We start from the raw sequence: 21,826 nt of genomic DNA, 5'->3' as shown, positions 1-21,826 counted from the left end.
AAGAGCCAATGCTGAGCAGTAAATTGCATCTACAGCATGTGAACATTTACTACAAGTTTCTGCAAAGGTCAAATCAATGGGAAGGCGAAGCAGCACTGGGTAATATACTGCCAGCTACTACAACTATATTATAGTATTATAGTGTACAAGAAATACAGGGAGCTGCTAGGGATGGGGTTGCATCATGCACTGGAGAAAACAACAAAAACAGATCAGAGAGTGATCAACACATCAACAACATCATACACTGGATAACACAACAATAACAATGTATCATATACTGGATGACACAACAATAACAATGTATCATATACTGGATAACACAACAATAACAATGTATCATACACTGGATAACACAACAATAACAATGTATTATATACTGGATAACACAATGATACATAACAATAACAATGTGTTATATAGTGGATAACACAATGAAACATAACACAACAATAACAATGTATTATATACTGGATAACACAATGATACATAACAATAACAATGTGTTATATAGTGGATAACACAATGAAACATAACACAACAATAACAATGTATCATATACTGGATAACACAACAATAACAATGTGTTATATACTGGATAACACAGATACATAACAATAATAATGTGTTATATACTGGATAACACAGATACATAACAATAATAATGTGTTATATACTGGATAACACAATGAAACATAACACAACAATAACAATGTATTATATACACTAGATAACACAATGATACATAATAACAGTGTATTATATACTGGATAACACAATGAAACATAACACAACAATAACAATGTATTATATACACTAGATAACACAATGATACATAATAACAGTGTATTATATACTGGATAACACAATGATACATAACACAACAATAACAATGTATTATATACTGGATAACACAATGATAGATAACACAATAACAACAAAAACAGATCATATAGTGAGCTACACATCAATAACAATGTATACTGGATAACACAACAACAACAACCTCCTCCTATCATACAGTGAGGACCACTTGATAACACAATAATACATAACACAACAACAATCTATTACATACGGGATAACACAACATCACCTACTGAACAACACATCAACAATAACATCATATACTAGATAACTCAACAATAACATGTACTGCATAGCACAACAATAACATCATATACTGGATAACACAACAACAATATATTCATAACTGGGTAACATGATATTCTGGAATAATATCATAATTATATGGAATAACACATCAATAACATATCATATACTATACTACTCATATATACACTATATAAGAAAACAATATATCATATACTGGATAGAACAAAACAATACAAAAGTATACTGGATAACACAACAACATTGTATCATATACTGAGTAACACAACAACATTGTATAATATATTGGATGACAAAACAATATGGTATCATGGACTGGATAAGAAAACAACAATGTATCATGGACTGGATAAGACAATGGCAATATATCATATGGGGGGTAGCATATCATATACTGGGAATAACACAAGTATTATACATTAGAACACCAATAGTCTATGGGGGTTAGAGTGAATTCACACTTTTTTCTGGGGAAAATGCTGCAGTTTTTCATACAGTATTGAGCCAAAGTCGGAAGAGGATTGAAAACAATGGGAACATATAAAGGGATAATTCTCCAAATTGCTGGATGAATTGAATCTGGGGCATGCTGGGAGTTGTAGTCTGCAACAGCTGGAAAGCCTCAGGTTGGCTCTTATTGCTCTGTGACAACAAGTGAAGCATTTACACCCATTAATAACATCCACTATAAGCCAATACAATGGTGATTTATCATCACTAAGGAAAGCGCGATGTCCTGCAGAGTCAGCACTCGCCTACATGGGTGTCCGGTCTGCGCTGCCCCTTTACTTAACAGAACAAAGCAGCAAGAAATCCTACAGCAATGAGATAGGAATCTTCCCATAATCAATAGCAGAAGAACAGCAGGTCCTATGGGCAGTGACCTATCTATAGTGCCTATAGAGGGGCTATACACAGGACTGACAGGGTTCACTATACATTATACCATTAAGCATGTCATGTGTGCTCTACATAGATCTTACTGGATAGATACAGGGTCACCCCCAGGACCATGAAACTGGTGGTCAATCACAATCTACTATATCTACTAGTATCTAGTATTGGCCATGTAGGCCATGATACTGGGGGCCACAACAATGTATCTACTAGTATTGGCCATGTAGACCATGATACTGGGGGCCACAACAATGTATCTACTAGTATTGGCCATGTAGACCATGATACTGGGGGCAACCACAATGCATATGCTTGTATTGACCATGTAGGCCATAATAATGGGGGGCAACCACAATGTATTTACTAGTATTGGCCATGTAGGCCATGATACTGGGGGGCAACCACAATGTATGTACTAGTATTGACCATGTACGCCATGATACTGGGGGGCAACCTCAATGTATATGCTCTTATTGGCCATGTAGGCCATGATACTGGGGGCAACCACAATGTATCTACTAGTATTGGCCATGTAGGCCATGATACTGGGGAGCAACCACAATGTATCTACTAGTATTGGCCATGTAGGCCATGATACTGGGGGGCAACCACAATGTATCTACTAGTATTGGCCATGTAGGCCATGATACTGGGGGGCAACCACAATGTCTGACCAGGACACAAGTACAGAGTCACACAAGAGGAGATATATGACGCCGTCCTATAATAAGATTCTCTCTGTTGCCCGTAGCAACTGATTACAGCTCCCATAGCAACCAATCAGAGCTCAGCTTTCACTTTACCAGAGCAATGTCAGAAATGAAAGCTGAACTGTGATTGGTTGCTATGGGAGCTGTGATTGGTTGCTATGGGCAACAGTAAGGATTGTGTGTTTCCCTAGCGATACACCCGCTGCTTCCATATTGTTATAGAGTTGCCATTGAGGACCCTAGGAAAGCTGAATATCATATTATTATGTACCGTAATAGAAAACAATTGTATTTCCGCCTCCTCGGGTTCTTGCACTTTGTACGGGTCCTGACTGTATCTGTAATATTCATACGTGGCGCGGCTCAGCGGTGTAAATCTCCCCGTCAGATAAAGTCTTTTCCCTATAAAAGGTAAGCTTGCAATCATAAAGATGTGATCGGCCGCGAGTGAATGAGTTTTTATACGATGGAGCTTATCGCCCTCGTACAAAGCCCCTCGCGGGAGAAACTGACAAATGAACATATCTCACGGCTGTCAGGGGGCGCAGATAAAGCCGCCGCCGCTCCGCCGCTAAGTGCCCGCTCTACCTCTCCAGGAAATAAAAAGATTGGATTGTAAAGTCGTCTTCCGGGGTCAGGCAGCTGCTTATAAGCCACTCAAATCATGACTAGAAGGAGTCGGGGTGCTCCAGATGGGGAGCCATACAGGCGACATACTGAGACCAGACCAGCTATTGGCATATAGAGGGGGGCTGTAATGCAAAATCTGCAGCAGGACCCCCTACTACTACCACCCCCGCCATTATGGCCTTGTTATTGGAGCATGCATTACATAGCCCCCCTCATCTGCAGCAGGACCCCCTACTACTACCACCCCCGCTATTATGGCCTTGTTATTGGAGCATGCATTACATAGCCCCCCTCATCTGCAGCAGAACCCCCTACTACTACCATCCCCACCATTATGGCCTTGTTATTGGAGCATGCATTACATAGCCCCCCTCATCTGCAGCAGGACCCCCACTACTACCACCCCCACCATTATGGCCTTGTTATTGGAGCATGCATTACATAGCCCCCCTCATCTGCAGCAGGACCCCCTACTACTACCATCCCCACCATTATGGCCTTGTTATTGGAGCATGCATTACATAGCCCCCCTCATCTGCAGCAGGACCCCCTACTACTACCATCCCCACCATTATGGCCTTGTTATTGGAGCATGCATTAGGCAGCACCCCTCATCTGCAGCAGGACCCCCTACTACTATCACCCCCGCCATTATGGCCTTGTTATTGGAACATGCATTAGATAGCCCCCCCCATATCTGCAGCAGGACCCCTACTACTACATTATGGCCTTTTGTTATTAGAACATGCATTACCCACTACAGTCACCAAAAATTTTCGCCTTGCAATTGGAACATGCATTAGATAGCCCCCCTTACCTTCAGAAGAACCCCCACCAGCTCTAACATCGCCACTATGCACTAGATCAGTGCTTCTCAATCCCAGTCCTCAGGCCTCACCAACAGGTCATGATTTCCTTAGTATTTCACAGGTGATATAATTATACTCAGTGCATCAGGTATTATCACAGGTGCCTTTGTATGGTGAGGCCCGAGAAGCACTGCACTAAAGGCTAGGTGCAAATGTGGGCTCTGCACCCCCCTAGCAATGCCGCTAGACCCCATAGAGCTCCCCCACCCCCATAGTTCTAGATCACTCTACCCCCATCTTGGATGAGAACCCTGGGGAAAGTATCGTAACGGTACACAATATCATCCAGTCTGGGTCAGCTAATCGTCCCATTAATTGTGCACACCATTCAAGTGGAATTGCCCTTTAAATGTTTTGCAGTCTTAGGGCTCGTTCCCACTGAGGAAAGGTAGCGGAATTCCGCTACGGAATTGTCAACCGCGGAATGCCGTTAGCCTCCCGCTCATAATGGGAGTCTATGGGAGGCGCGCGCTCCTGCCCTGTACGCGCTGAAGAATGAACATGTTCATTCTTCAGCGCGGACAGGGCAGGAGCGCGCGCCTCCCATAGACTCCCATTATGAGCGGGAGGCTAACGGCATTCCGCGGTTGACAATTCCGTAGCGGAATTCCGCTACCTTTCCTCAGTGGGAACGAGCCCTTAAAGGGGAAGACTGCTAGAGTGCAGCTGTCCGAGCATGCTGGAAGTTGTAGTTTTGCAGCAGCCTAGGGGCCACAGCTTTGGGAACACTGATGTAGAGGGTGTGGAGTGCAGCGCTCAGGGCATGATGGGAGTTGTAGTATCACATAAACGCTGCCTCTATGACTTCTATGTGCTGTGACCTTAGTGGACGTTCATCTCCGATTATCTGTAACCAATCTATAGAGCCAGGAATAATGCAACACAAATCCATGATCCATTTATATTATATAGGCAGCGGCCAGAGCGCTAAGCCTGAATCTAGTCTTCCTTACATTGCATGAGCGCCCTCTTTTGGTCATTTAATGCAATTTCAGGACAATCAAGAAACTCCAGCTGAGAAACAAAATAAAGTAAAGTTAAAGGGGGTTTTGTGAAGGGTTAATCATCATATAGTGACCTATTAAAGGGGGTTATGTGAAAGGTTAATCATTGTATTGTGACATTATAGGCGGTTATGTGAAAGGTTAATCATTGTATTGTTACATTATAGGGGGTTATGTGAAGGGTTAATCGTCCTATAGTGACATCATATAGGGGGTTATGTGAAGGGTTAATGGTCAAACAGTGAGCTATTATACAAATTTGTAAATTACTTCTATTTTTAATCTTCAGTCTTCCAGTACTTATCAGCTGATGTATGCCCTGCAGGAAGTGGTTTATTCTCTCCAGTCTGACACAGTGCTCTCTGCTGCCACCTCTGTCCATGTCAGGAACTGTCCAAAGCAGGAGAGGTTTTCTATGGGGATTTGCTGCTGGTCTGGACAGTTCCTAACATGGACAGAGGTGGCAGCAGAGAACACTGTGTCAGACTGGAAATAATACACCGCTTCCTGCAGGACATACAGCAGCTGATAAGCACTAGATGAATGGAAATTTTTAAATAGAAGTAATTTACAAATCTGTATAACTTACTGACACCGGTTGATATATATATTTTTAAATCTGGAGTAACCCTTTAACTCCTTGCTCACAGCCATACCTGGAACAACAGTATACGTAACACTATAGTGATGTAAAACATATATAAAATAAGGCATTACCTAACAGTGGGAAATACACCCTCAGTTCTATAGGGTCCTAGTGCCCACCTAGAGTGGTAAGGTTCACACGAGGATACTAGAGCACACGGACTCCCCTGCCGACTACCACTTGACCCTTGGTTCCTCCATGATTGCAGTATGAGCCGCCTGCAGTGAAGGAGGTGAATGCGCCCAGACGGCTGCCCCTCGGGTCAGGCAGAACAGCCTCTAATTTGGAAGTTTTCCTTATATTAAAACAGAGCAGATGTTTTTTACCATTTCAGCCCCGGATGAGGTCAGGGACCCGAATGAGAGCGGCGCCGATGAAGCCTTATCAGGAGCGAAGACGTCTCCAAGACAACACCTTCATTGCTGTCATTTCATGGCCGCGTTGATATTAGAGAGTCGTGAAATCCGCGACCTGACAAATGTTAATGCGATCCTGGGATCTTTCGCTTGACCCCCGACAGACTGCGATGGAGCGGCGGTCAATGTGGAGAAGGCGATAAGAGCGCGGCTTTGTCTGTAAATATGGAGATCATTTAGTCCGGTGATGTACACATGCAAATACTGCTTGTTAATGGCTAATCTAGGTGTATATACTGTATACTGGCATGGAAACACCATTGTTCGGCACGGAGACATGGATGGGGGTGCGGTGTCCATGTCTCCTCAAGGCTTCACCGCTGTGTCATTTTATCCCCAATTGTGGCCCCCCAGGTTTTGCCGCCTTAGGATAGGACCCACACCAACGTTGGTTTGTCTGGAATTTTTGCAGACAGATACTGAGGTTGTGGTGACCTGTGACTTCACGGCAGCTGTCATGTGACCAAAAGTCGCTGTACAATACTAGGATAGGCCGGCTGTACATACCATACAAGCAGAGTGCGCAGCTGCTATGGGGCCCTTGAAGAAAGAGGGCCCGGACCTTATTGGTTTCATCCCAGTATGTTATTGGGTATACAGGACTCGCTTCCAGAGCATAACCTGTAAAAGCCCCCTCACTTACCAAGTGCCGTATACACCAGGACCCAATAGCAACTGCTTCCTCTGCATTAAAGGGGTACTCCGCTCAAACATAACTTTTGCTATGTTGCTGCCCATGGTTGAGACTAACAATTCCTTCCATACTTGTTATTATCTATTTAGTCTTCTTCCCCCAGTTCTCAGCTGCTGCTTTCTGCTGGAGACACCAAAAATCTGTGTGAGAGCTTTTCTCTCTGTCTCCCCCTCCTCCTCTCCCTCCCTTCTGAGACAGATGATGTAAACAAGTCCCTGGCAGGCTGTATCTGCAACATTGTAGCTTCTTTGTAATGCTGGGAGGGTTAATCACAGGGAGTTCATCAGCAACTTGACCTCAGAATAACCCTCCTAGCATTAGAAAGCTACAGTGTTGCAGATCAAGCATGCCAGGGACTTTACATCAGCCGTCTCAGAAGGGAGGGGGAGACAGAGAAAAAAGCTCACACACAGATTTTTGTGTTTTCACCAGAAAGCAGCAGTTCAGAATCGGAGGAAGGAGACAGCATAGATCATAACAAGTATGGAAGGAATTGTTAGTCTCACCATGGGCAGCAACCAGGGATGGTCCGAACCTGCCGAGGTTTGGGTTCGTATGAACCCGAACGCTCGGCAGCAGATTCCCGCTGTCTGCCCGCATAACTTTTGATATGTTGCTGCTAGGGATGGTCCGAACAGAGTTCGGTTCGGGTTCGTACGAACCCAAACCCTCGGTAATGATTCCCGCTGTCTGCCCGCTACGTGGAGCGGGCGGATCCAGAGGGAGTAACGCCTGGAAAACTAGGATACAGCCTATGGCTATAGCTGTATCCCAGTTTTCCAGGCGGTCCTCACGCTGGATCCGCCCACTCCATGTAGCGGGCAGACAGCGGGAATCATTACCGAGGGTTCGGGATTGTACCATCCCTAGCAGCAACATATCAAAAGTTATGTGTGAGTGGAATACCCCTTTAACTCTATCTATGCCCTTGTTCCCATGCAGAACAAGGAAGGAGACACTTTGGGGGAACCGCTTGAATCCCCTCTCTTCTATATATGCATCGGTATTCAGGAGTCGGGACTTCTGCATAAGATCCCCAGCGGTCACCCAGCTTTCCTAGGAGCAGAAACCACTTGATAGAAGCCAATGAATTGAGCACTACTGTGTGTTCTGCTGCAATATCCATGATGGGATGCTGGTATCTGTAGTTCTCCAGCAGCTGCATACAGACTACGCTCTAGATGGAATCCGCTTATTTTCCCATTATAACAACCTTGTCCTTAGATGTCCCGGCTGATTGCAGCGATCTCATTACGGTTAGATTATGGAAGGAAACCTCCAGGCATTACAAGTGCAGATTAAATAACTGATATATATGTATATATTACTGTGCGGCATCATTATACTAATAGCAGAGTATCATGGGAGAGACCATCATCATTACGTGTCCTGGACTCAAACACATTACTGGTGATTCACTATCGAGTCTATGGGGTCCGGGCACGATTTATAAGGATCATAGGATTGTATTATCCAGACAGGAGATCTGCACCAAGATGGTGATGATGTAGCGATTCTATAATTCATCACAACTATCAGACCCATATTGATTTTAGCTTCATATATAAGTGTTAGATTGTTTACATTGTACTTTTCTCGGCTCATCCTATAAATAAGTCATCATGATCCTGTCACTACACATTACTGTCAATCCCCATATCAGGAGAGCGGCTATGACACCGTGTAACAATGAAATCTCCTGTCAGACTCGGCTCCCGGATAAATGGCAGCATCGCCCACTGTAACCTGAAATAATCACCCTGGATATTCGCAAAATAGAAAAAAAAATGTTTGACAAATGCAAAATATCAGAGAGCGGAGTAAATGTAACCGGCAGGTGCTGGGAAATGGAAATTTTCTACATGTAATGTATATTGTATGAGTAATGGGGACGGGAATCAGAAGGACATAATCTGCAGGAAAATGTTAGGAGACCACCTGTTTATTAAAAAAAAATAATATTATATATATATATATATATATATATATATATATAGTGACAATCTGGGGGTTACTCACTCGCTGGGATCGCCATCTCCTGGGTCAGAGACAGTTGGCACATCACAAACTTCTGTCCAGTCAGTGCTGTATGCCTTATACTGACTCCAGCCAGCTTTACCTGTCCGTTCAAAGTTCAAAACATAAGAAATAAGCAACACTTTGCAAATAAAATAAAACCTCGGCCGTCTAGCCACTGACTATACTACACAGTTTCCCTAGCTGTCACCTCTGAGCCCACAGATCCACTGGTCTCACCAAGACTTGTCTGCAGCTCCCCCAGGCCGAGAACTGCCCGTGTCCTCCCACCTGGGAGCCATCACCTGGGAAGCTCTGGAGTCTCTAATAGATCCACCAGGTGGTTTCAGAGCCTCATCAGCTCTTAGGTTGGACTGGAGTGGAGTACCTGGACCAGGAGCTCCACCTGAACTTCAATTCCGACTCCAGAGGCATAGTACTGTCTCTCAAAGCCCCACCATGCCACTATCTATCTATCTATCTATCTATCTCTATATATAGATATATATATTATACCTACTATAATACTGCCTCCATGAACAAAAATATAACTACTATAATACTGCTCCCTATATACAGGAATATAACTACTATAATACTGCTCCTATATACAGGAATATAATACTATAATACTGCTCCCTATATACAAGAATATAACTACTATAATACTGCTCCTATATACAGGAATATAACTACTATAATACACGAACTGGAGAGAATGGAACGGCTGCACATCCCATCTATGGCTGATACTAATGCCGCTAGGCCTATATTAAAAATCAACACCAGAGTGTTTGTATATGAATTGATCAAGCCATATTGCCCCGTGTACCACCGCGCAGGTCCTCTGGTCCACACGGGTCCCTACGCTAACTCCACACCGTGTCGGTCAGCGACCGCCAACCCCGCAAGGCGTGCACGTGCAGGGGAGGGAGGCCATGGAACGGCCCTGCAACCCCAATGTCACAGGACCAGACCCAAAAAGCCCCACCAAAACCCAGCCGGCACCACCGGCGGGGAAGGCTGCCCCCAAACGACACAAGTATGGATATGGTATTACACTTACCATTGCTGCTCTCACAGAATGGGGAAGACATAGGGTCCAGACATGTGAGCACAGACATATCCTGCTAATTTTGGTCATGTGGGTCTTATAAAGGAGTGCTAGCTGTTCAGAGAGGGAGAACTGTAAAACACGAACTGGAGAGAATGGAACCGCTGCACATCCCGACTGGCACGGTGTGGACTTAGTGTAGGGACCCATGTGTATCAGATACCGGCACGAGGTACATGGGGCAGTGTGGCTTGATCAATTCATACACAAAATTCTGATGTGTTTTTTTTATTTAGCCTAGAGGCACTAGTATCAGCCATAGGTGTGAGGCGCAGCACTCTGTTTCTTCCCTGAACCGCATAACTACTATAATACTGCTCCTATATACAGGAATATAACTACTATAATACTGCTCCTATATACAGGAATATAACTACTATAATACTGCTCCTATATACAGGGATATATCTACTATAATACTGCCCCCTATATACAGGAATATAACTACTATAATACTGCTCCTATATACAGGAATATAACTACTATAATACTGCTCCTATATACAGGAATATAACTACTATAATACTGCTCCTATATACAGGAATATAACTACTATAATACTGCCCCCTATATACAGGGATATAACTACTATACTACTGCTCCTATATACAAGCATATAACTACTATAATACAGCTCCTATATACAGGAATATAACTACTATAATACTGCTCCCTATATACAAGAATATAACTACTATAATACTGCCTCCTATATACAGGAATATAACTACTATAATACTGCCCCCTATATACAGGAATATAACTACTATAATACTGCTCCTATATACAGGGATATAACTACTATAGTACTGCCCCTATATACAGGAATATAACTACTATAATACTGCCCCTATATACAGGAATATAACTACTATAATACTGCCCCTATATACAGGAATATAACTACTATAATACTGCTTCCCCTATATAACTATCCCTTTCTTCTATGTAAGCACCGTTCTTCCTCTGGGCCAGTAAATGAGCTGAGTTATGGAAAGTGTAAGTGTGCGTGGCCGCGCTGAGCCCGGGACCTTGCGGCTGATGAGATAGTGTCAGGCTCTATAAAACAACAGGCAGTAAAGTCGGGGCAGTGACATTTTTACTGGGCAGTCATAGTAACATTGTTTTACAGTAGGAAAGTTTTGCAGTCTCATTGGGGAAAGTCTTCAAATATACATCAGTAGCTTTTAGTGTCAGCCCGGATGAGGCGGTATATAGTCTCCGAGCAGCCGGGATAATCTCAGAATCGGTTTGACAGAACGGCCTCCATTGAAGTGACAGGATCGGCCTGGTGAAGGGGTTTTATTATGACGGCGCACACTTTTCGCGTGACACTGAGTGTATATTCATCCAGTTCTACCTTTCATGAAAAGAGAAAATTCTGGGGATTCAGGACAGAGTCTGTGTCCCTGAGGAGCCGAGATTGCTTTTAGTTCTTCATCTCCCAGAGACATACCGTATCCTGCCCTAGTATTATTACTAATTTATAAATGCTCCCGAAGCCGCGGCTGCTGGGCGACTCAAAGTACCAAATTATCCGTAAATGGACCATGGTCTCCATCCATTTGGGCAGAGCTTTATATTATCGGCCCATATCAGAAGGAATAGTGGAGCTGAGTACACATAGTTACATAGCGTTACGATGGGATCAGCCGCTGGTGGATACTTACAGTGTATCAGCCATTCGTCTTCATCCCAAATGTTTTGGTCTACCAAGCACTATGGTGGGAAACGCCAGTCCATGAAGGGAGGTTTTCAGATTTGGATGATCCATTTTTGCTAGAAGGGTCCTACAAATCATGGAGACATCATGGGAGGGTTCAGCTGTGATATGTGTAATATGAATAGGGCCTTCCATTGAAACCTTAAAAAAACTTTTATTGGTTGGGATCTTAGTGTCCAGATCCTGACCAATCGCAAGAGCCAATCATGTTCTCTCCTGACCCTTTGGCATATGATCTGGATGGATTCCCAACACAAGACTGTAGGGTCTTTATAGGTTTCATACACAGAGTTGGAAGAGGATTGTGCGTGTTCTACTGATCGGCCAGGTCTGAACACTCAGATCCCAACTAATAAAGTTTTTGATGTGGCCCTAGAAGTCTTTAAAGGTTTTAGTAGTGACAGGTACACTTTAGATGGGTATTCGCCATGAATTAATAAAGTGAACGGCTAGTGCTTCATTCATTGTCTGTGGGGCTTCTGAACAGTGCTGAGCTCATAGGAGTATGGAGGAGGACACAGGAGCTAGAGGATGATGTTGGAGTCTGGAGGAGATAGAGGAGTATGGAGGAGGACAGAGGAACTGGAAGATGATGGAGGAGTCTGGAGGAGATGGGTGATTATGGAGTGGGACAGAGGAACTAGACGATAACAGAGGAGTCTAGAAGAGATGGATGAGTATGGAGGAGGACAAAGGAACTAGAGAATGACAGAGGAGTCTGGAGGAGATGGATGAGTATGGAGGAGGACAAAGGAACTAGAGAATGACAGAGGGGTCTGGAGGAGATGGATGAGTATGGAGCAGGACAGACGATCTAGAGGACTAGAGATCTAGAGAACTAGAGAATGACAGAGGAGCCTCGAGGAGATGAATGAATATGGGAGAGGACAGAGAACCTAGAGAATGACAGAGGAGTCTGGAGGACATTGGCGAGTATGTAGAAGAACAGAGGAACTAGAGGGTGACTGAGGAGTCTGGAGGAGAAAGATGAGTATGGAGAAGAACAGAGGAACTAAAGGATGATGGAGGAATCTGGAGGAGATGGAATGAGTATGGGGGAGGACAGAGGAACTAGAGAATGATAGAGGGATCTAGAGGAGATTAAAGAGTATGGAGGATCACAGAGGATCTAGGGGATGAGAGAGGAGTCTCGAGGACATGGATGAGTCTGGAGGAGGACAAAGGAACTAAAGGATGATGGGAGAGACTGGAGGAGATGGATGAGTATGGAGGAGGACAAAGGATCTAGAGGATGACATAGAAGTCTGGAAATGGAAAGAGAGGCCTGGAGTGGAATGAGGTGTCTAAGAGAGGACAAAGGAGCTTGGAAACAACAAAGGACCCTGGAGAGGGACAGAAAGGGTCAGGAGGGAGACAGAGGGGTCTAAAAGGGGACCCTGAAGTCTGGAGGAGAGAAAGGAGTCTGAAAGTGGGGACAGAATATTTTCAAGGTTGGATATGAATAAGAGATGTGTAGGGGGGACAGAGGTCTTTGAAGGAGAACTAAGGGAAATGTAGGGGAACAGTCTGGAGGAGGGACAGTATTGTCTGTTTCATTGGTCTTTGTTGATTATCTTATGTGTGGGGTGGCCAATGACCCCTAGATGCCTCCTATGAGATAGGTCTTTGGCAGGACTCTACTAACATTATCAGGGACTATTGCTGTCTATAACTAGGACTACAAAGAGTCCATGAAGGCAGCAGACATTGATAGGCCACCATATTGGTTTATGCCAGCAGAATTCGCCGTGTTCCTGGTGGTTACTCTTCCATCCATATAGTCTTTACGACCATTGGCACTGTCCTATTTATAAGGTGGCTTCTCATTGTACAGCAGATACTTACATTGCATAAAGGCCTCATCACTCAGGACCAGGTGCTCAATGCATTGATTCCTCCCAGAAATGATAGCGCCTCACATGTGAAGTAAGATGTGTCTGCGCCGCTTTTGTTTTAGAACAAAGGAAATCTCTGCAGAGCTCCCAATAAATCATATGCATTGTCTCCTAAACACCCAGCGCCGCTATCACAAATCATGTGCAAATGAAGTCAGCTGGAATCCCTAAAGAGAGATGGATCATCCATCAAGCAAATCTTCCTTCTCCACTTTGCTGCAAAACCTCTGTGACATTAGCACGTCTGGGCCGGATAAATCACTGGAGAGAGGAGCACTTGACTGCGGTGCTGAAACGGACAGCTCCTCCTGAAATGTTGGATGATGTCCTCCATGATGGCTGAGGAATGGATGATGGCTTTTATTACAGAGATTTATAATATCCTCCAATTATCGCTCTCTGAAATGAATGCGTCCGTCCCCATTGGAGTGAAATACATCAGGAGGATATTGTTCATCTTATTACATATCTATAAGGAATTCCCTGTCTGCAGAAGTCTCCGTGTAGACTCCATCACTCACCAGGAGCTGTCCACATCCCCAGTATTAGAATGGAGGCCGAGTATTCGAATGTATGCCCAGTAATAGGCTGGGTTCACACACTGTAAAACACCAGCCGTTTTGTCACCCGTCCGTGTCACAGAACGTCCGGCGTCAGTGAAGATCACCCCGAAACAGCTGTCTGTGGATGGATACCTGGCTTTGGTATATCCCCTGTCATGTCCTTAGTTGGATATTGACTGAAGGGACCACTTATTATGGTGGTTTTGGTGGTCTCCGTACAGGAGCCATCCCTTAGCTAGGTACTTCCCTGGAGGGATATCTGGTTAGTCCTGTGTTTAGTGACTTGTAATTGAGGCTCCGCCAACTATTTTGCATATAGTAGACCAGTATATAGAGGCGCTGCTGTATTGCTGAATGTATTCCAAGAATATGGCTCCAGTATTGTATTGTTGTCTTGTATTATAAGTAGCCTCAGGATTGTAATGGCCCCGATATGGCAAAGGAGCCCCAACAATGTAATATACCCAAGTATGACAAAGGAGCCCCAACAATGTAATATACCCCAGTATGGCAAAGGAGCCCCAACAATGTAATGTACCCCAGTATGACAAAGGAGCCCCAACAATGTAATGTACCCAAGTATGGCAAAGGAGCCCCAACAATGTAATGTACCCCAGTATGACAAAGGAGCCCCAACAATGTAATGTACCCAAGTATGGCAAAGGAGCCCCAACAATGTAATATACCCCACTATGGCAAAGGAGCCCCAACAATGTAATGTACCCAAGTATGGCAAAGGAGCCCCAACAATGTAATGTACCCAAGTATGGCAAAGGAGCCCCAACAATGTAATGTACCCAAGTATGACAAAGGAGCCCCAACAATGTAATGTACCCAAGTATGGCAAAGGAGCCCCAACAATGTAATGTACCCCAGTATGACAAAGGAGCCCCAACAATGTAATATACCCCAGTATGGCAAAGGAGCCCCAACAGTGTAATGTACCCCAGTATGACAAAGGAGCCCCAACAATGTAATGTACCCAAGTATGGCAAAGGAGCCCCAACAATGTAATGTACCCCAGTATGACAAAGGAGCCCCAACAATGTAATGTACCCAAGTATGGCAAAGGAGCCCCAACAATGTAATATACCCCACTATGGCAAAGGAGCCCCAACAATGTAATATACCCAAGTATGGCAAAGGAGCCCCAACAATGTAATGTACCCAAGTATGGCAAAGGAGCCCCAACAATGTAATATACCCCAGTATGACAAAGGAGCCCCAACAATGTAATGTACCCCAGTATGGCAAAGGAGCACCAACAATGTAATATACCCAAGTATGGCAAAGGAGCCCCAACAATGTAATGTACCCAAGTATGGCAAAGGAGCCCCAACAATGTAATGTACCCCAGTATGGCAAAGAAGCACCAACAATGTAATGTACCCCAGTATGACAAAGGAGCCCCAACAATGTAATATACCCCAGTATGGCAAAGGAGCCTTAACAATGTAATGTACCCCAGTATGGCAACAGAGCCCCAACAATGTAATGTACCCCAGTATGCCAACAGAGCCCCAACAATGTGATGTACCCCAGTATGGCAAAGAAGCCCCAACAATGTAATGTACCCCAGTATGACAAAGGAGCCCCAACAATGTAATGTACCCCAGTATGACAAAGGAGCCCCAATAATGTAATATACCCCAGTATGGCAAAGGAGCCCCAACAATGTAATGTACCCCAGTATGCCAACAGAGCCCCAACAATGTAATGTACCCCAGTATGACAAAGGAGCCCCAATAATGTAATGTACCCCAGTATGCCAACAGAGCCCAAACAATGTAATGTACCCCAGTATGCCAACAGAGCCCAAACAATGTATTGTACCCCAGTATGCCAACAGAGCCCCAACAATGTAATGTATGGACAGATGCAAATGTAAAACGTTGGGATTTCCCATGTATACATCATCCTGAGACAATCCAGTATCATAGTCATTCAGCACAATAGAAATGAACATTCCCCGGGATAATATGTGCAATAAACTCCTAATAAACACACAGTGTAATTCTCAGCCATAGACGTCTCTTCTGTGCAATATTAGAAAAGCATTTAAGTGCATTGTAATACATCATTATACTTTATGGGCTTCAATAGCAGAGCCGGGACAAGGAGTTTTGGTGCCCTAGGCAGGAAAGGCAAATGGCGCCTCCCCTTTGAACCCAGCGTTATCAGAATCGGTGCCCTGAAAGTGCCCCCACACTGTATTAAGAGCCCCAATACATACGGTAATTATCTTATAACACTCTTACCACCATACAGTGATTGCATATTGCCTCCAAACTGCTCTGAACAAAACAGAAAGATATCACCAATTATACCATTACATATTATCACCACACCATGACCACTATCACTACATCCAGTCACTCACAGGGGGCGTCTTCTCTGATCAGAGTCTTTCATGTGGGCCACCATGAAGTCTTCTCCTGGCTGTGAATCTTCTCTCGTTAGAATCTGCCAGAGAAATATTTTAGGCTCCAACACCTACAGTAGTTAGGTCCCCTGTACCCCTATATAGTAATTACACCCCTCTGTGCCCCATAGTTTTAAGGTGTCCCTGTGTCCCAGTCTAATAGTAAGGCCCCTCTGTGCACCCCCAATATAGTATAGACCCCTGTGTGCTGCCCCGAGTAGTATATAGCCCCTGTGTGCTCCCCCAAAAGTATATAGATCCCCTTTGTGCTCCCCCAGAAGTATATAGACCCCTTTGTGGTCCCCCAGTAGGATATAGACCCCTGTGTGCTGCCCCAGTAGTATATAGATCCCCTGTGTGCTCCCCCAGAAGTATATAGACCCCTTTGTGGTCCCCCAGTTATATATAGACCCCCTGTGTCCTCCCCAGTAGTAAATAAATCCCTTTGTGCTGCCCCCAGTTGTATATAGACCCCCTGTGTGCTCCCCAAGAAGTATATAGACCCCTGTGGGCTGCCCCCAGTAGTATATAGGCCCCCTGTGTGCTCCCCCAGTTGTATATAAGCCTTTTTAGCCCCCCTCCCATATAGCAGGCATCCTCCAAAACAACCAAACTAACTAGAAAAACGAAAACACTTATACTCACCTGGGCCACGCGTCTCCTCTTCTCTGCAGTCATGTGGCTGCAGGCAGCGTTTTGCCTATAGTCACAAGAGGCCACTCTCCCCTTGCAGTATCCGCGCTTGAGTGACGGCACTGGAGCGCCTACCCTGGAATCCGCTGCTCTGTCTCTGTCAGTTCTGTTGCATGTAACTATGAGTGCTCATTACAAGCGCTCATAGTTACAGTGCAGGGCGAGCAGGCGGTGAGCGAGGGGGGCACCATGGATGGATAAGTAGATAATTACTTGCCCGTCCAGACTGTGCCCCCTGTCATTTGAGGCCATTGCCTAACCCTGCCTACTCTTTTTTCCGGCTCTGTTCTACAGATGCAGCAGAGCTCAATTTGCATTGAACTACTCTTATTATCTTATTCTTATATATGGGTACCCCAACAGGAACTAAACTTGTGTGTCTCCATGTTTACAGACTACAAACAAACCCTTTGTAGTCTGATCCTGCAGTCATATGCCATTTGCCCTCTCTAAAAGTTTACAGACATCAGAAGGGAAAGGAGATGCATAAGAGTCAGACTACACAGGAGTTGTCTGTAGTCTGTAACCATGGAGATGCATAGCTCTGCACAGAAGCTGAGATCTTTAATTAAAGTTATTTCCTTACTGCTTTTTACTGTACGAAAATGAACAAGAATTTAGTTGCAAACTTACACTCCAGTAAAACTCATAATTTCTGACACTGTATAGGTGAAGGCAATAGTAGGGCAGCCTGCAGACACAGCTGAGACCACAACTTCAAGCAGGTCAGCCATATGGCACAAAGACTTGGCGTGCATGATAATTCAAGAAGACTAGCCCCTGAGAACTATCACACAAGCTCATGGACTATACACCAGGTAGCGATCCAAGGTGATGGACTATGCAACACCAGGTACTCATCCAAGGTGATGGACTATGCAACACCAGGTACTCATCCAAGGTGATGGACTATGCACCACTAGGTACCGATCCAAGGTGATGGACTATGCAACACCAGGTACCAATCCAAGGTGATGGACTATGCAACACCAGGTACCGATCCAAGGTAATGGACTATGCAACACCAGGTACTCATCCAAGGTGATGGATTATGCAACACCAGGTACCGATCCAAGGTGATGGACTATGCAACACCAGGTACTGTTCCAAGGTGATGGACTATGCAACAGCAGGTACTGTTCCAAGGTGATGGACTATGCAACACCAGGTACTATTCCAAGGTGACCATTTGCAAAAGAAAAGCCCCTCTGGCAGTGCCCACTTGCTCAAGTTTTGTCAGATGCCTTGTAAAATCAACTTGAATGCTCGGCTCCCGGGAGCCACCTCTAAAACAGAATACAGAAATAGTCATAATATGAAAAATACATGAAGGCTGTTATTGCTGAAGACATCTTCTTCTTTCTTTCTTTTCCCCCTCCATGTATCTCTCGTTGTGGACCTGTTTCTTGATGAGCACCAGAATAATGGTTGACAACATCCACGTTTGCACTGGACACCTAATGAGTCTCCAGGGATCACATCAAAGACGCATCCAACCTCCTGTTCTAGAGAGTGCAGACATGGAGACCTGGGGTTTGTGAAATAATGGAGAACACTTTGTGGACCTATTGTTCTTAAAATGAGCAATTTCAGCCGAGGGGTCTAAACCCCAATGCAATTTCCAGTGTAGCATTGTATGCAGTCTTCTATGTTTCCTTCCTCCCCTTTGCTGTATCATGATAAGGGCCCCATTACGGACAGGAGATGGGTTACTGGAATATATCTTTAAAGGAGGTGTAACTTTTTTAGTGTACTTTTTATTTCATTACTCATCCCCAGAAGCTGAACACCTGTCCTGATCCTGTCAGCCATGTCTCTTCTTACCGGAGGGGTCTGATACAGTGACATGCGTGTAACATTTAATCACAACACATTGTAGCTGCTGGAGCGAAGAGACAGCAAGCAGAGATCTTGAAGGACTTGGACACCATTTGTTTCCTAAATGTAAAATAAAGTAACTTTTTAACTAGTCTTTATTGAAAATTTCCTACCATTCTGGGGCTGCTCAGAGAGAAACAAGAAAAATGATTCTGCCCCTTTAGTATTAGACATAGCAGGAAGAGGATGCAAAGCAGAATGTGGAGAGTTTGGAAAGAATACAAGAAAAGAAGCTTACATAGGCTGGAGAAAGGGAGGAAAGCATACACGGAGGGCAGCTGACACAGGCTGTAGATAGGGAGGAGAGTATACATCGAGGGCAGCTCACACAGGCTGTAGATAGGGAGGAGAGTATACATGGAGGGCAGCTCACACAGGTTGTAGATAGGGAGGAGAGTATACATCGAGGGCAGCTCACACAGGCTGTAGATAGGGAGGAGAGTATACCTGAAGGGCAGCTCACACAGGCTGTAGATAGGGAGGAGAGTATACATGGAGGGCAGCTCACACAGGCTGTAGATAGGGAGGGTGGTGTACATAGAGGGCAGCTCATACAGGCTGGAGATAGGGAGGGTGGTGTACATAGAAGGCAGCTCATACATGCTGGAGATAGGGAAGAGGGTATAAATGGAGGGCAACTCACACAGGCTCGCGATATGGAGGAAAGCACACATAGAGGGCAGCTCACACAGGCTGAAGATAGACAAGACAGTATACATGGAGGCCAGCTGAAGCAGGCTGTAGATAGGGAGGATGGTAAACATAGAGGGCAGCTCATACACACTGAAGATAGGGAGAAGGGTGTAGATGGAGGGCAGCTCACACCACAGGCTGGAGATAGGGAGGCGAGTATACACAGAGTACAGCTCATATAGGCTGGAGATAGGGAGGAGAGTATACTTGGGGGCAGCTCACACAGGCTGGAGATAGGGAGGAGGGTATACATGGAGGGCAGTTGGACAGGCTGGAGATAGGGTGGAAAGTATACATGGAGGGTAGCTCGTACAGGCTGAAGATAGGGAAAAGCGTATACATGGAGGGCAGTTCATACAGGCTGAAGATAGGGATGAGAGTATACATGTAGGGCAGCTCAAACAGGCTGGAGATAGAGAGATGGGTATACATGTATGGCAGCTCATACAGACCAGAGATAGGAAGGAGTGTATACATGGAGGGCAACTCATACAGGCTGGAGATAGTGAGGAGGGTATACATGAAGAGAATCTCACACAGGCTAGAGATAGAGAAAAGAGCATATATAGAGGACAGCTGACATAGGCTAGATATGAGGAGAGCATACATGGGGCAAAAAAAATCACACAGGCTGTAGATAGGGAGGAAAGCGTATATGGTGGGCACTTAACACATGCTCTGCAGAGGAGAATCACATGGGTTGTGTACAAGTGTAGAGGGAAATCAGAGCACCCACAGCAAACTGTAGACTATTCAACACATGAGCCTCACATCCAGCATGTATTGTAAAGAGGACCCCTAGGAATATGACGTTTTGCAACAGCTGGAGAACCGCAGGTTGGGGACCATTGCTCTACTGCATTGCAGCCTGTGGCAGGCCGGGTATGGTGGGAGCTGAATGCTTGAAATAGCTGGAAATCCACCGGTTGGAGATTATACGCGTGTGCAAATGTCATGTATTTGTGCTGAAATCATTGCACCACTCAAGTCTTTTTAACACTGACATTTATTTCATGTTTTGAAGTTCCGACAATTTAGAATAAACTCTAATTTATAACATCATATAATAAGCAATATATATATAATACAATAAATTGCATTTGTACACATAAATAGAAAATCTGAGGTAGGGCCTCAAGGATAATGATCTCTTATACGACTAATGTACATTATATATGTTCAGTATATAGTTCTATAATATTAGATATGATGCATCTTTCATTTTAAAACATTTGTATCTAGATTCTTCATGTACAGCTAATGAAAGAAAACTTAAGGACCTGATATTGGGTACATATCTATATCCATAGGTAGCAGTACCCACATAGAATGTCTGTTCCTTTATACGACATTACGCAAGTAATTAGGATTAAACCTATTCAGTAATAGGTCCATAATAAAAAGTGCCAAAAAAGACACAATGTATCATCAACAGAAGACACGACGTGACACAAGGGTTACAAGTGGACACAGACGACACTCGGACTACTGAATGGAGGTGGATAAGACATCTATAAGGCAAATGGCTTACCTGACGATGTGTTATATTACCGGCTAAAATAAAGAGAAATCAGTCAGGCGGTCTCCGAAACATCTACAAGTAAAAATGAAGTTCTCTCTCGGCCCTCCTCTGACTTTCTTACTGGATTTCTCGGTATTCAACCCAACTTTGCATCATCTAAGTCAGTGCTCTCCAACCTGCTCTCCAGTTCTTGCAAAACTACCACTCCCATCATGCTCTGAGAGCCTTCGGCTGAGGGCAATGGTAGTTTTGCAGCAGCTGGAGGGCCACAGTTTGGGGAACATTCAAGCCAATCTAAGCCTATCTA

This window comes from Dendropsophus ebraccatus, chromosome 4, assembly GCF_027789765.1.
Source record: "Dendropsophus ebraccatus isolate aDenEbr1 chromosome 4, aDenEbr1.pat, whole genome shotgun sequence".
Classification (NCBI taxonomy): Eukaryota; Metazoa; Chordata; class Amphibia; order Anura; family Hylidae; genus Dendropsophus; species Dendropsophus ebraccatus.
Note: the sequence above shows the minus strand (reverse complement) of the source record.